Raw genomic sequence first — 14,612 nt, 5'->3', positions numbered from 1 at the left:
CTACACCACCGTGCTGTGAGGAGACAGTGTTAACCACTACACCACCGTGCTGTGAGGAGACAGTGTTAACCCCTACACCACCGTGCTGTGAGGAGACAGTGTTAACCACTACACCACCGTGCTGTGAGGAGACAGTGTTAACCACTACACCACCGTGCTGTGAGGAGACAGTGTTAACCACTACACCACCGTGCTGTGAGGAGACAGTGTTAACCACTACACCACCGTGCTGTGAGGAGACAGTGTTAACCACTACACCACCGTGCTGTGAGGAGACAGTGTTAACCACTACACCACCGTGCTGTGAGGAGACAGTGTTAACCACTACACCACCGTGCTGTGAGGAGACAGTGTTGACCACTACACCACCGTGCTGTGAGGAGACAGTGTTAACCACTACACCACCGTGCTGTGAGGAGACAGTGTTAACCACTACACCACCGTGCTGTGAGGAGACAGTGTTAACCACTACACCACCGTGCTGTGAGGAGACAGTGTTAACCACTACACCACCGTGCTGTGAGGAGACAGTGTTAACCACTACACCACTGTGCTGTGAGGAGACAGTGTTAACCACTACACCACCGTGCTGTGAGGAGACAGTGTTAACCACTACACCACCGTGCTGTGAGGAGACAGTGTTAACCACTACACCACCGTGCTGTGAGGAGACAGTGTTAACCACTACACCACCGTGCTGTGAGGAGACAGTGTTAACCACTACACCACCGAGCCGTGAGGAGACAGTGTTAACCCCTACACCACCGTGCTGTGAGGAGACAGTGTTAACCACTACACCACCGTGCTGTGAGGAGACAGTGTTAACCACTACACCACCGTGCTGTGAGGAGACAGTGTTAACCACTACACCACCGTGCTGTGAGGAGACAGTGTTAACCACTACACCACCGTGCTGTGAGGAGACAGTGTTAACCACTACACCACCGTGCTGTGAGGAGACAGTGTTAACCACTACACCACCGTGCTGTGAGGAGACAGTGTTAACCACTACACCACCGTGCTGTGAGGAGTCAGTGTTAACCACTACACCACCGTGCCGTGAGGAGACAGTGTTAACCACTACACCACCGTGCTGTGAGCCAGTGTTAACCACTACACCACCGTGCTGTGAGCCAGTGTTAACCACTACACCACCGTGCTGTGAGGAGACAGTGTTAACCACTACACCACCGTGCTGTGAGGAGACAGTGTTAACCACTACACCACCGTGCTGTGAGGAGACAGTGTTAACCACTACACCACCGTGCCACTAGGGGGAGACAGTGTTAACCACTACACCACCGTGCTGTGAGGAGACAGTGTTAACCACTACACCACCGTGCCACTAGGGGGAGACAGTGTTAACCACTACACCACCTTGCTGCCTTTAACTAGACGCCTCGCCATCGTCATAGAGATTAGAGGTATAGCTTGTTTTATCATGACATCATAACCAAATGGAACACTAACAAACATAGGAAGGATGTTAGGAAGCATAGGAAGCATGTTAGGAAGCATAGGAAGGATGTTAGGAAGCATAGGGCCACGCAGCTTGCCACAATATGTTGCATGTCAGAAACAAATTATATCTATTCCTTGTTTCTATGTTAAAGAGAGAGTGAGAGAGAGAGAGAGAGAGAGAGAGAGAGAGAGAGAGAGAGAGAGAGAGAGAGAGAGAGAGAGAGAGAGAGAGAGAGAGAGAGAGAGAGAGAGAGAGAGAGAGAGAGAGAGAGAGAGAGAGAGAGAGAGAGAGAGAGAGAGAGAGAGAGAGAGAGAGCTATGACCAAGCAGATTAATGTTGACAGGTGGCGTGGGTCGGCCTCATAGATCAGACAGGAAACAGAGAGTATCTCAGTTACAAAGTCCCTTCTGTCGCGTCATCGGGGGCTTAGCCAGTTTTGTACAGGACCCTAAAGACAGCACCCCGTGTGACGTCAAACATCAAAACATCAAGGCCCGCGCATGCGGACGACTCAGCCCTGCTGGTCTCTGACAAGAACAAGTTGCAGGTTGAAAAAACCCTCAGCTCGGAACTCGGCAGAATCTGCACCTGGCTCGCTGATAACAAACTATCATTACACCTGGGCAAAACAGAGTCCATTCTCTTTGGTTCAAATAACAAACTCAGCAAGACCGACGGCTTCTCAGTTACAGTGGGTGACAATATTGTCACAAGGAAAGATGAAATTACCTACCTGGGTTCCATCCTAGAGGCTAATCTTTCCTGTGACAAAATGGCATCCAATGTAATAAAAAAAGTCAACCAACGAACTCGATTCTTGTACCGGATCTCCTCACTGGTAAACAAGAATACCCTGAAGACTCTGGCAGGAGCACTCATTCAAGGGTACTACGACTATGCTTGCACCTCATGGTACCAAAGCACCTCAAAGGCGCTAAAAACAAGATTACAAACATCACAAAACAAACTGGTCAGACTACTGCTTGACCTTACTCCTAGAACCCACCTCACCCCTGCCCACTTTGCCAACCTAGGATGGCTTAGAGTAGACGACAGAGTACAGCAACTTGCAATGGGCCTGGTCCAGGGGCGGGGCTAGGGAGTGGCTACTTGGGCTCAAGCCCCGAATGTTTTCTGAAAACCCCAGAATCTACTGTAAAAAAGAAATAAAACATTTTTTACGGCCCCGTAAAAACAACAATTAATCATTGTTACATGAAAATATGTTTGCACCAGATTTAGCAGAAGCTAATTTCCATCTGTAGTCTATCCAGCTGCTAACTGTATTTGAGTGAGTTAAGTCTTGGTGTTATGGTAGACTCAGACCTAAGCTTTAAATCACAATCAACATAATTCTTCCACCTTAGAAACATAGCTAAAGTACGGCCATTTATAAATCAAAAGGACGCTGAAAACCAGATCCATGCCTTTATCTCAAGCCGACTCGACTACTGTAATGCACTCCTTACCGGCCTCCCGAAAAAATACGATGATAACTATTTTATTGCAATGCACTATTGCATTATTTTATTCTATTTTACTAACTATTTTATTGCACTGCACTATTTTACTTTGTGTCAGTGATAATCAAACCGCAAACAAAGACGCATATTAACACTTTCAGCGCCAGATGGCACTGTTTACTGTTACTGTTGAAAGGCCAGCGCCTTTTACAGTAACATGGGGATACGTGGCTGTGTTTGCAGGCCTAAAGCTATATTATATATTATAGCTATGGATCTAATAATAAGGTCGATTGTCATTGAGTTTCTTCCGGTCAACATGCAAAAAACAGATAATTTTTCCATCCATACATTTCCGTTTTATACTGTCGTGAATATGAGTGTAGTTTCAGGGCGGTCTGGTGTAATGTCCAAAATGCTCCGTAATGGCCGGCAACGTGTATTCTAGTAAACGCGTTATCGTTTCTTCCCTGGACTAGCTACTGTTCTCAAAACAAATGTAGATTATCGGTATTATGTTTCACCATGGATGCATGAAGGGTAACCAACGGAACACCACACACCACACACACGCCCCGATCAGCATGAAGGAATTTTTGGATCAACGCAATATTGATACCATGTAGTCCTTACCTTGACCAGGATCTGTCCCGAAAAGAATATTCCAATTATCTGATCGCTTATCTGATCGCCATTCCAAGTATGATGTCGATCATGAAGGTGCCAACGTAATCCAGCATTGAACATGAACCCGACCCTCGTCGATGCCGAGTAGTTAGACCCCGCCCGCAGGCCGCAGCTCGGCCCAGACACCAAGCCACATCGTTTCAAATGGAGTGCAATAGCGGCCGCAAGGCGTTAGGCGGCGGTACTGGACTTTTGAGATCTCAGACCCATCCCCAGTGATAACACAGGCTGCCGGCATGTTTTTATGAATGGAAATATTGAATAAAAAAAACAACGATGAAAACCCGACTATACTCTGGTTTTCGGGGGTCCTGGCGCTCAACGTTCGGCGAGTTAACCCTAGATTTTAGATTCTAATATGAAAAACGATGTGATTTAATGTTCTATGTCTTACCTTGACTTTGTCTATTTTGCTGCTATCTATTTTATGCTTTATGTCTGCACTTTATGCATTGCTCTTGATCTGCCAATGTTGTGCTCATTTTATGCCTGTCTTTTTTTACTGCTGTGAAGCACTTTGAGCTGCAATTCTTGTATGAAAGGTGCTATACAAATACAGTGTATTATTATTATTATTATTATTATTATTATTATTATTATTATTATTATTATTATTATTATTATTATTATTATTATTATTATTATTATTATTATTATTATTATTATTATTATTATTATTATTATTATTATTATTATTATTATTATTATTATTATTATTATTATTATTATTATTATTATTATTATTAATTATTATTATTGTTTGCTTCATTAATTAAAGGGTGTGAATTTAAGTGTTCTCTAGTGTGCCTTTTGTCCGCTTTAAGGTGGTGGTATAAATGAATGAATGAATGAAAACTTTATTTAACAGATTGCAGAATGGGTACAATACAGTACGGCTCAATACACACAATTGTTAAGGGGATGCAGACCTGAAAAAGATGTTTGTCTTGTTTCCATCAGGGTCCCCATTTTCAATTCATAGTGACATTTATGACATACACAACATACATGACATTTATGGCATAGGGACATATAGGTATTTAGTACTGATACATTTGTGACATAAACGGTATTCAAATATATAGTACTGTTACCCCTAGATCCTGACAGAGTATATACATATGATGGGGAGGGGACTGTACATTAGGAGGGGGTGGGTGGGTGGGAGAGAAATATCCATACGGCGGGGAGGGAATATATACATGCGGTGGGGAGGACATTAGGAGGTGGTGGGGGTTTTGGGCATTTACGGTGGCCAGTTTCGAATTGCAGCCTCCCGTAGGTGCTCTTTAAGAGCGGTTTTGAATGTGGGTAGGGATTCACATTCCTTTACAGCTTTGGGTAGGTCGTTCCACATTGATGTGGCATAATTGCGAAACGTGTTTAGTCCCTTGTTTGAGCCGAATCTGGGTTTAACATGATTTGTTGAGCTTCCTCTGGTGTAGTGGTTGTGGTATTCACTGACCTTTGGGAAGTATTTTGACATGTACATGGGTACCTTAGTCGTATAGTGTATCTTGTAGACCAGACCCATTGCAAGTTGCTGTACTCTGTCGTCTACTCTAAGCCATCCTAGGTTGTCAAAGTGGGCAGGGGTGAGGTGGGTTCTGGGGGTAAGGTCAAGTAGTAGTCTGACCAGTTTGTTTTGTGATGTTTGTAATTTTGTTTTAAGCGCCTTTGAGGTGCTTTGGTACCATGAGGTGCACGCATAGTCGTAGTACCCTTGAATGAGTGCTCCTGCCAGAGTCTTCAGGGTATTCTTGTTTACCAGAGAGGAGATCCGGTACAAGAATCTAGTTTGTTGGTTGACTTTTTTTATTACATTGGATGCCATTTTGTCACAGGAAAGATTTGCCTCTAGGATGGAACCCAGGTAGGTAATTTCATCTTTCCTTGTGACAATATTGTCACCCACTGCAACTGAGAAGCCGTCGGTCTTGCTGAGTTTGTTATTTGAACCGAAGAGAATGGACTCTGTTTTGCCCATGTGTAATGATAGTTTGTTATCAGCGAGCCATATGCAGATTTTGTCTAGTTCCGAGCTGAGGGTTTTTTCAACCTGCAACTTGTTCTTGTCAGAGACCAGCAGGGCTGAGTATAAGTTAAAGGTTGTGATGTCGAAGTAAAAAAAATCGATCTGGGCTAAGCCCCGGATCTCCTACAATCCTAAATCCGCCCCTGGCCTGGTCTACAAGATACACTATACGACTAAGGTGAATGAATGAATGAATGAATGAATGAATGAATGAATGAATGAATGAATGAATGAAAACTTTATTTAACAGATTGCAGAATGGGTACAATACAGTACGGCTCAATACACACAATTGTTAAGGTGATGCAGACCAGAGAAATACGTTTGTCTTGTTTACATCAGGGTCCCCCATTTTCAATTCATAGTGTACCCATGTACATGTCAAAATACTTCCCAAAGGTCAATGAATACCACGACCACAACACCAGAGGGAGCTCCACAAATCATGTTAAACCCAGATTCGGCTCAAACAAGGGACGGACTAAACACGTTTCGCAATTATGCCACATCAATGTGGAACGCCCTACCCAAAGCTGTAAAGGAATGTGAATCACTACCCACTTTCAAAACCGCTCTCAAAGAACACCTACGGGAGACTGCAATTCTAAACTGGCCCCTGTAAATGTCCTAACACAACCCCCTCCAATGTACAGTAAATGACCTAACCCAAGAATACACAAGCCCCTCCTCTTGGAACCAAGTATGGTTTCGTCAATATTCCAATGTACAGTTTTACTTGTGTAACGGATGTTCTCTGTGTGTACTCTTTTCTTGCGTTGTGTTCTTTGTGTGAGAGGGATGAGTCGGCACACGTGAACACTGTTCAATCTTTTATTGGATGGTCTTGCAATGGAAGCCACCTGTATCAAATGGTTGATAGAAGCACCACAAAAGAATAGCGTCACTGTACAATCCCTGTCGACAATAGCCCAAGTCTGCCTCTCAGGTTGAGTGCTCTGGCGCGAAGTGCACGCAAAACCGGCGACGTCACTACGTCGACCGCATGGTTTTTAGCTAGCCACATCTTAACATGCTAACGTGAATAACATGAATTACTGTACAACCAAATATAAAACAATACATTTACATCTCAGAAACACACATACCTGTATCAAATGGTTGATAGAAGCACCACAAAAGAATAGCGTCACTGTACAATCCCTGTTGACAATAGCCCAAGTCTGCCTGCAAAGAACATTGAATTTACTATCTGTGACCAACTAAAATATCTAATTGTGCCTCTAACTAACCATACAATTTGCAACAACAATATCAAGCTATCATTAATAATAATAATAACCATTCAGTTCTTGTTCTGAATATATACGACATAATAAGACACAAGGTGCTGCACGCCAAACGGACAACGTACCTCTCAGGTTGAGTGCTCTGGCGCGAAGTGACTAGAACCGGAAAAGTACTCGCTAGACAATGAACTGGTCTAGTGAACCGGAAGTAAAGCTCTTGACCGTGAACTTTCTCAAAGTGCGGTTCATATACAAGTGTCTTTGGTATAAATAAATTATAAACAAAAGTGCAATAGACAGTATTCCTAACATTTGTAAACATAGGATTTGGTGACATTTCAAACCTACAAAATAATAATAATCAATGTCCAATTGACCTGGTTACACTTGTACAGTTGTACGAAGAAGTAAGTAAGTGATGATAAAAGTCTGATACGAAGCCTCTCGATGTCTCCCTTTCATAGACGAATTTGTGATATCTGTGGTGCTCAAGTGGTATCTTTAATGGGACTCCATGAGCCTTCAAAGTTGCTAATAACTGTATATAGAAATAATAAGTGGAGTTGGTGAGGTTAAATTTGTTATAAATTTCATGATAGCTACAGAAACCCTGTTTGTTGAAGATATCTCCCAATGTATGTATGCCTTGCTTTTCCCATTTGGGATATCTGATAGGTCGATGTGCAATAAGGAGTGCATTGTTATTGAATAGGGGAGAATGGCTATGCCATTTATGTGGGTTAGTGCATTTTTTCTGTGTGTCACGCCATATCCGAATTACATGTGTAATAAGAGGACCAAATTTCAAGTCGCATTGCTTAATTGATAATTTGGTGTATACTATATCCTGCAGTCTATGTGGTGCCACTATGTTTTCTTCTAATGTTCTCCAGGATACAGATGCTTGATAATCAAACCAGGTGATCAGTGGTCTTAAAGAGTACGCTTTAAAATAGTGGTAGAAGTCTGGAAATGCTAAACCTCCGTCGGCTTTATTTCTCTGTGCGGTGGATCTTTTTATTCGTGGAGGTTTGTTGTTCCAAATAAATGTATATGCGGTGGAGTGTAATTTTTTCCAGTATCCATCAGGGGGAGGTAACGGTAACATTGAACTAAAGAAGTTGATTCTAGGTAAAACATCCATCTTAACTATTGATACTCTGGCCTGTACTGAGTTTTTAAGTTTTGACCACCTGTCAAAGTCATTTGTGATCCTATCTAGAAGTCTTGTATAATTATACTTCACCGTTTCGCATATAGTAGGGAATATTTCAACTCCAAGACATCTAAAGTGTTCTACCATTGGTATACTTCCTGGAAGGATTGTAGTCTTCGCAGAGACATTAAGTGGGAGGAAGGCCGATTTTGGCCAGTTTATCCTAAATCCCGATAGATTGCCAAAATCATCAATCAGCTTGAGAAGATGAGGCAGTGAGGTGGTAGGGTTTTGCATGAACAATATTACGTCGTCCGCATATAAACTAATATGATGCTGTGTACCCTTAATTGAGATTGGCTCTATGGATTGGGATTGTCTTATATACTGTGCTAAAGGCTCTAGGGATAGAGCAAATAGTCCGGGACTAAGAGGGCAACCCTGTCTGGATGAGCGCGAGACACAGCAAAGAGTGAGGAGGTGATTTTACCTGTTATAACCATGGCCGATGGGTCTTTGTATAATACTTTTATCATATTAATGAATCCGTTTCCTAACCCCATCTTTCCGAGTACTGCCCATAAATAAGACAATGGTATATTTGTATATTTTTGAGTTGAGATTTGCACAACTCAACTCATACCTCATTGCACCTCACCACCACAAGGTGGCACTACAAGCTAAGTTGTACCTCATCACATTCCTACATTGTACTGTATATGGGAACTCAGTTACCTTTCTCTACTCTGCACTGTATATTGAACATTTTTGTTTTGTTTACACTTGTTTACTTATAGTAAGGGCATTTTATCAGATATTTGACCGATCTGCAAACTAAATCCTTACCAATCAATTTCTTCACTAATGTGTTTGTAAAGATGTGTAGTAAGATGTATTAAAAAGTTGAAGTTCAAATCCTGTATGTTTTTTCGTAACAACTGCTCAAAGTTGAGGTACTGAATACCGATTTTCGAAAAATCTAAAATGTTCTGTTTGGCCTTGGGTAACTTGTGAGGGGTCAAACTACGTTTTTTTCATGATTCTGAGTTGATTGCAATCATTTATTTTTCACTAAAATCATTCCTTTGTGGAAAAACGGCCACGCCCACCTTGCCCGCTCTGCCCCCCCCCCCCCCCCCCACCCCCCCACAATGCCTTTCCACTGCTAGCATAACCATTTTTGATTATTTTACTATTTGCCCTTTTAGGACTTATTGTTTAGTGGTAATTGCTAGTTGGTTGGCATTCAGAGTGAGGAAGTTTAGAGTTAACATGCTGAAGCCATTTGCAACCTTCATTTGATCATGGACAGACTTCTTTTTACGCCTGATATGTAAGTATTATCTACATTTTTTACTTAGAATATTTCATGTCACTACTCCGGGCGATACACTCTGGGCAGCAGGGTGGGTGATCAAAGCCCAGGATCCTGAGTTCCCAGACTCCAACTGGACTGGCTGGATGAAGAGTATCCATGCAGATGATGTCAAGCAGCGCACACAACTTCCTCCCAATCATTGAAAGTCACCCTAATGACCTCAACACCATCTTCACCACTCTCAAAGAGTGCACGCGGCTCTCTGCAGACAGAGTCACTATAGTGACATTCGATCTTCCGATCTGACTGAAGGCTGTGGACATCATAAAACAGACAAATCTACCTATCATTCAGAGGTTGGGTGGATTTCACCTGCTGAAGTCCTACCTTGGATCCATTGGAAACATCATGGAGGATTCTGGACTACTGGAGCTGATCCAGCTGATCTATCCAGGGTGTACGACAGCCAACCACATCTTGGATGGAGGATGTTTTGACAAGGCAATCCGTGCTCACCTCCTCATCGATGCAGCCATCTATCAGCACATCATGAAACATGCCTTCACCTGGTGAAATTAGGACTTTCATGGAGAAGGTAGCTGATGGGAAGAAGGGAGCCAGACACACAGATCCAGTAGTGGCACTGTTTGAACAGCAGTTTGAAGGAACCTTGCTGAAGGAGGAAGAACGCCTGCTCTCTGGGTGCAGTACCACTACATGGTAGATGTGATCAACGTCTTCATCAGAACTGAGCGGCTTGCAGATCACAAGAGCCACCTGTGCTGCATTGTTAGCAGGATGCTGGACATCTTTGCGGCTGCAGGGCATCAGCAATATGCCAAGGGTGCACGGCTGTACTGTCAACTGAAGCAACTCGAAACTTTACCTGCTTACAAGGAGACATTTGAAAGTTTCACTGCCCTTGGAAACCACGTCATCCGTTACTCCAGCCATGATTGGTCTGGCACCTGGTGTGACATCTGTATGGAGCAGACATTGATGAAGGCAGCCAAGTCAGAAGGTGGACTGAGCAGAGGGAGGATGAGACACAGTGATTCTGGTCACAAGTGCTGGGTGCACCCTCAGTCACTTCTCCAATGTCAACCAGCACATGGACGAAAGTGTCAAGAAACATGCTCCGCTCCACAGAGACCTTGGCAAAACACAGATGAAGAGAGATGCTGAAGCAATTGAACTTGCCCTCCAATGGTTTGAGGAGAACAACCCATTCGACCCCGATCGAGACAAGGAGTTGCTTGTGTCTTTCTCAACAGGATTCAGGAGCACAGGATATCACCCAGTCAATGCTGAGAGAGCAGCAGAAATAGGGAGAGAGATGCAGATCAAGCTGAATGGACAGTCAGTGACATCAACCATGGAAGTTAAGTCAAAGGTACACGCCCTGTCATCACTCAGAAATATTCCCAAGATCAACGAGAAGAAAATACACCTTGACTCACTCAAGTTGTTCAACCGACTGATCATTTTTGCCCAACGGGATATGACAGTTGAGGAGTATGAGCTGACTCCCTTTCCATTGTCCCTCTTCAGCAATAAAGATCAGAAAATGAACAATGCGAACAAGGCAGGCTTTTCCAAGACTAGCCTGAAGGAGTTAACTGATCCGCTTGACCTCACTAACCAATCCTGCTCCACTCTTGTAGTTGATGGCGGATGGCTTCTCTGACAAGGTCAGACTTGGCAGGAGATTGCCAACAGTTACTTGAGCTATGTACAGTGTCTTGGCCGCCGCTCTCAGAAGATCATTGTGGTCTTTGATGGCTACAACCGATCACCAAAAGATCATGACTAAGAAGTCATGCTGTGATCTCCAGATTCAACCGGATATGATAGACTGGACAAGAGCAACGTTTCTGGACAACACCAATAACAAGAGTGAGATAATCCACCTCCTCTCTTCAACATTCAGAAAACATAACATCACAGTGGAGCAGTGTGACAATGATGCTGACACTTCGATTGTGAGAGAGGCATTGGCCACTGCTACATATGACTGTTGAGGTTAGTAGAATTTGTGTAGGTAGCCTATTTTATTTTTTATAAACTGCAATTACTTTGGAAACAAAAGTATTCACTCTCGAGTATTCAAACTTGAATAGTTGTATCTGGTTTTGTATAGTGCAACACGCTTTGCATATCTTGTTCTATTTTCAGGTGCGGGCAGATGTGCTGGTGATGCTAGTACACCATATTCCAAGCACCAACCATCCACTCTTCTTCACAACATCAAAGGGCTCTTATGATGTTAGAAGGATCCGCGAAGCTCTCTCTGAAAGAAAGAGATGCTACCTGCTCTTTTGTCACACCTTCACTAGTTGTGATACAGTGTCTGCAATAGCTGGCTATGGAAAAACAACCTTATAAGGTAATAATAATAATGAATAATAAATGTTCTTTTTTCTATTTCACTTTATATTTGAAACAAATCTCAAAGTGCATTTTCTTTGCAGGTTCTGTGCAGGGGACATTGATGAACACATGGACATCTTCCTTGACACACAAGCTACTAAGGATGCAGTGATACAGGCTGGTACTACCATCTTCCAGTACATTTACCATCATGCACCAGGTATTGCTTTGGGTGAAATTCGACACAACATGTTCTCACGGAAGGCAACGGCAGGGCTGAACAAACCAGAAACTCTACCTCCAACAGAGGGTGCAGCTGCACAGCATTCTCTCCGTGCCTATCTCCAAACCCAGGACTGGATCCTTCTGCAGAGTATGTCTCTGAACCCCAGTGACTATGGATGGACATTAGGTGTACATGGCTATGAGCCAGTCCCAACACTAGACCCCATGGCTCCTGAGGAGCTACTGCAGTTCACAAGCTGCAACTGTAACGGAGATTGCAGCAACCGGCGGTGCAGCTGCAAGAGGAATGGCGTTAAGTGCATCTCAGCATGTGGAGTCTGTAAAGGAATTTCATGCAATAATTGTGGTCATGATGGTGGTGAGTCTGGAGAAGACTCAAAGATTGACTCCTGAAGTGATCAGCACTTGTAACTACAAATAAAGCTACATTCGAATTTAAATATAAGAGTGGGCGTGGCCTTTTTTCAACCAAGGAATGATTTTAGTGAAAAATACATGATTGCAATAAACTCAGAATCATAAAAAAACCTAGTTTGACCCCTCACAAGTTACCCAAGGCCAAACAGAAATTTTTAGATTTTTCGAAAATCGGTATTCGGTACCTCAACTTTGAGCAGTTATTACGAAAAAACATACAGGATTTGAACTTCAACTTTTTAATACATCTTACTACACACCTTTACAAACACATTAGTGAAGAAATTGATTGGTAAGGATTTAGTTTGCAGATTTTCATATGTTTCCCTTACTATTACTTGACTTTTTATTCTATACTTATATTATACTTTTTATACTTATCCTTTCCTAGATATCCTAGGTATCAAACTATGGAACTCTTTGCAGAATGATGAAAAGAGTTCTACTAATATATTTCACTTCTAAAGGTTGTGCAAAGAAAAGATACATAGACAGTATAGCACAGTTTAGTATAATATTGCAGTTTAGCGTGTCAGGATGAGGTAGCATAGAGTTGCAGTGTAGGCCAGTATGAGTATAGTAATATAGTATATAGCAGCGTAACATAGAATAATAATATATACAAATATTGTATAATACTCTATACCAATATGGTGTAGTATAAATAGTATGATTTAGTTATATTATAATAAAATAGAAATTATATAATATATAGAAGTATAATATAGAATAATACATTATATAAATGTATAGATACATGTGTGTGTGTGTGTGTGTGTGTGTGTGTGTGTGTGTGTGTGTGTGTGTGTGTGTGTGTGTGTGTGTGTATGTGTATAAATGAATGAACCTAAATATGGAGTTTGACTGATAGATACAAAAAATGGGTTTATTTATGTTGATTTAATTTGGTTGTGTTGATGTTTTCATTTTTGCAAAATGGGTATATTCTGTTTGGTTTTACGCAATAATCTATCGGTGTGTTGTGTGTGTGTAGGGGCAGATAAGAATTCTTCTTCTTCCTGTTCCTTTCGGCCATGGGATTTGGTGAATTATATGAATATGTACTGTTGGACTGTGGTAATTCCATGTACGAATAAATAAATGATGATGATGATGATGATGATTGTAACTGAGGGGTACAATTCCCTGACTGTATTGAATAAGTATGGTATCATTAAACCACTACTGAGTTATGTACATTACTACTGGCCATACAGTACACAGGTATATGTGATGAACACCCACACAATAACACGGCTTAACAAGGAAAGTACTGTTTGTAATATTTATTAGAAGAGCATCAAGATTATCTTACATTTATTGAGAATGAGAGTTGCGCTTGTAAGGCGAAGAATGTGCATGAATAGGTCAAGAGCGTAAGTCCATGAGCATATTACGATGGAGATAATTAATACCACCTGTAGCATAAGAATTATATAAGGTACACTCGTAGGTCAGCTGGAGATACTAAGGGGGTTCCCTCCGGTTGTAAGCCAGCAGGGGAGAGGAATGTTCGGATGCAAAAGTCTGGATCAACGAGGAATCAATAAGCTCCAGCTACGGGAGTCGGTACATATACTCCCCTCGATCGGCAGACAAAAGCAGCAACTATAATCCAAGTATGCGGGACAGCCTGGATGAAAGCCAGCCAGCCTCTTCCTAGAGACGGGCTCGAGTGATGCTCCTCACGGGTAAATCCCACACAGCAGCGGGGTAGACGGTTCTCTGCTCCAGCAGCCACGGTACCAAAGCAATAATAATCCAGCCGGAAAAGGCTCTGCATTCACCGGTGTAGATTCTCCTGTGCACGGTACTTCACATTAACTAGGTCGAACTTGACGTTATTTCACTAAGCTCTGACACTTTTACTATCCTATTCGCACGCGGTTCTAAGTGCTCTATTTAGAGGCAAGGTTGCTCACTTCACTTGGTCGTTGACTCGTGATGAAGGCTTTACTAGTAAGGAACGAACGATACGTTGAACGAACGTTTTAGGATAAGACAAGACTACTGCTGTATCCACCTGCGACGTATTTATACGTAAAGTGAATAATCTAGTGCCAACCTCAGTTCTGTCTCGTATTACTGCGCAAATCTGGGCATGTTGAGACATGTCTTAGCGGTGGCTTTGAACTCGAACTTGGGGGTATGGCCGTGGCGCCTAGGGGGTCGCTGTCCAATAGGAGAACGAATATTATGGTCTGGCCTGTA

The sequence above is a fragment of the Notolepis coatsorum genome (genome assembly GCF_963971535.1).
Source record: "Notolepis coatsorum genome assembly, contig: SUPER_7_unloc_7, whole genome shotgun sequence".
Classification (NCBI taxonomy): Eukaryota; Metazoa; Chordata; class Actinopteri; order Aulopiformes; family Paralepididae; genus Notolepis; species Notolepis coatsorum.
This window is presented reverse-complemented; position numbering follows the sequence as displayed.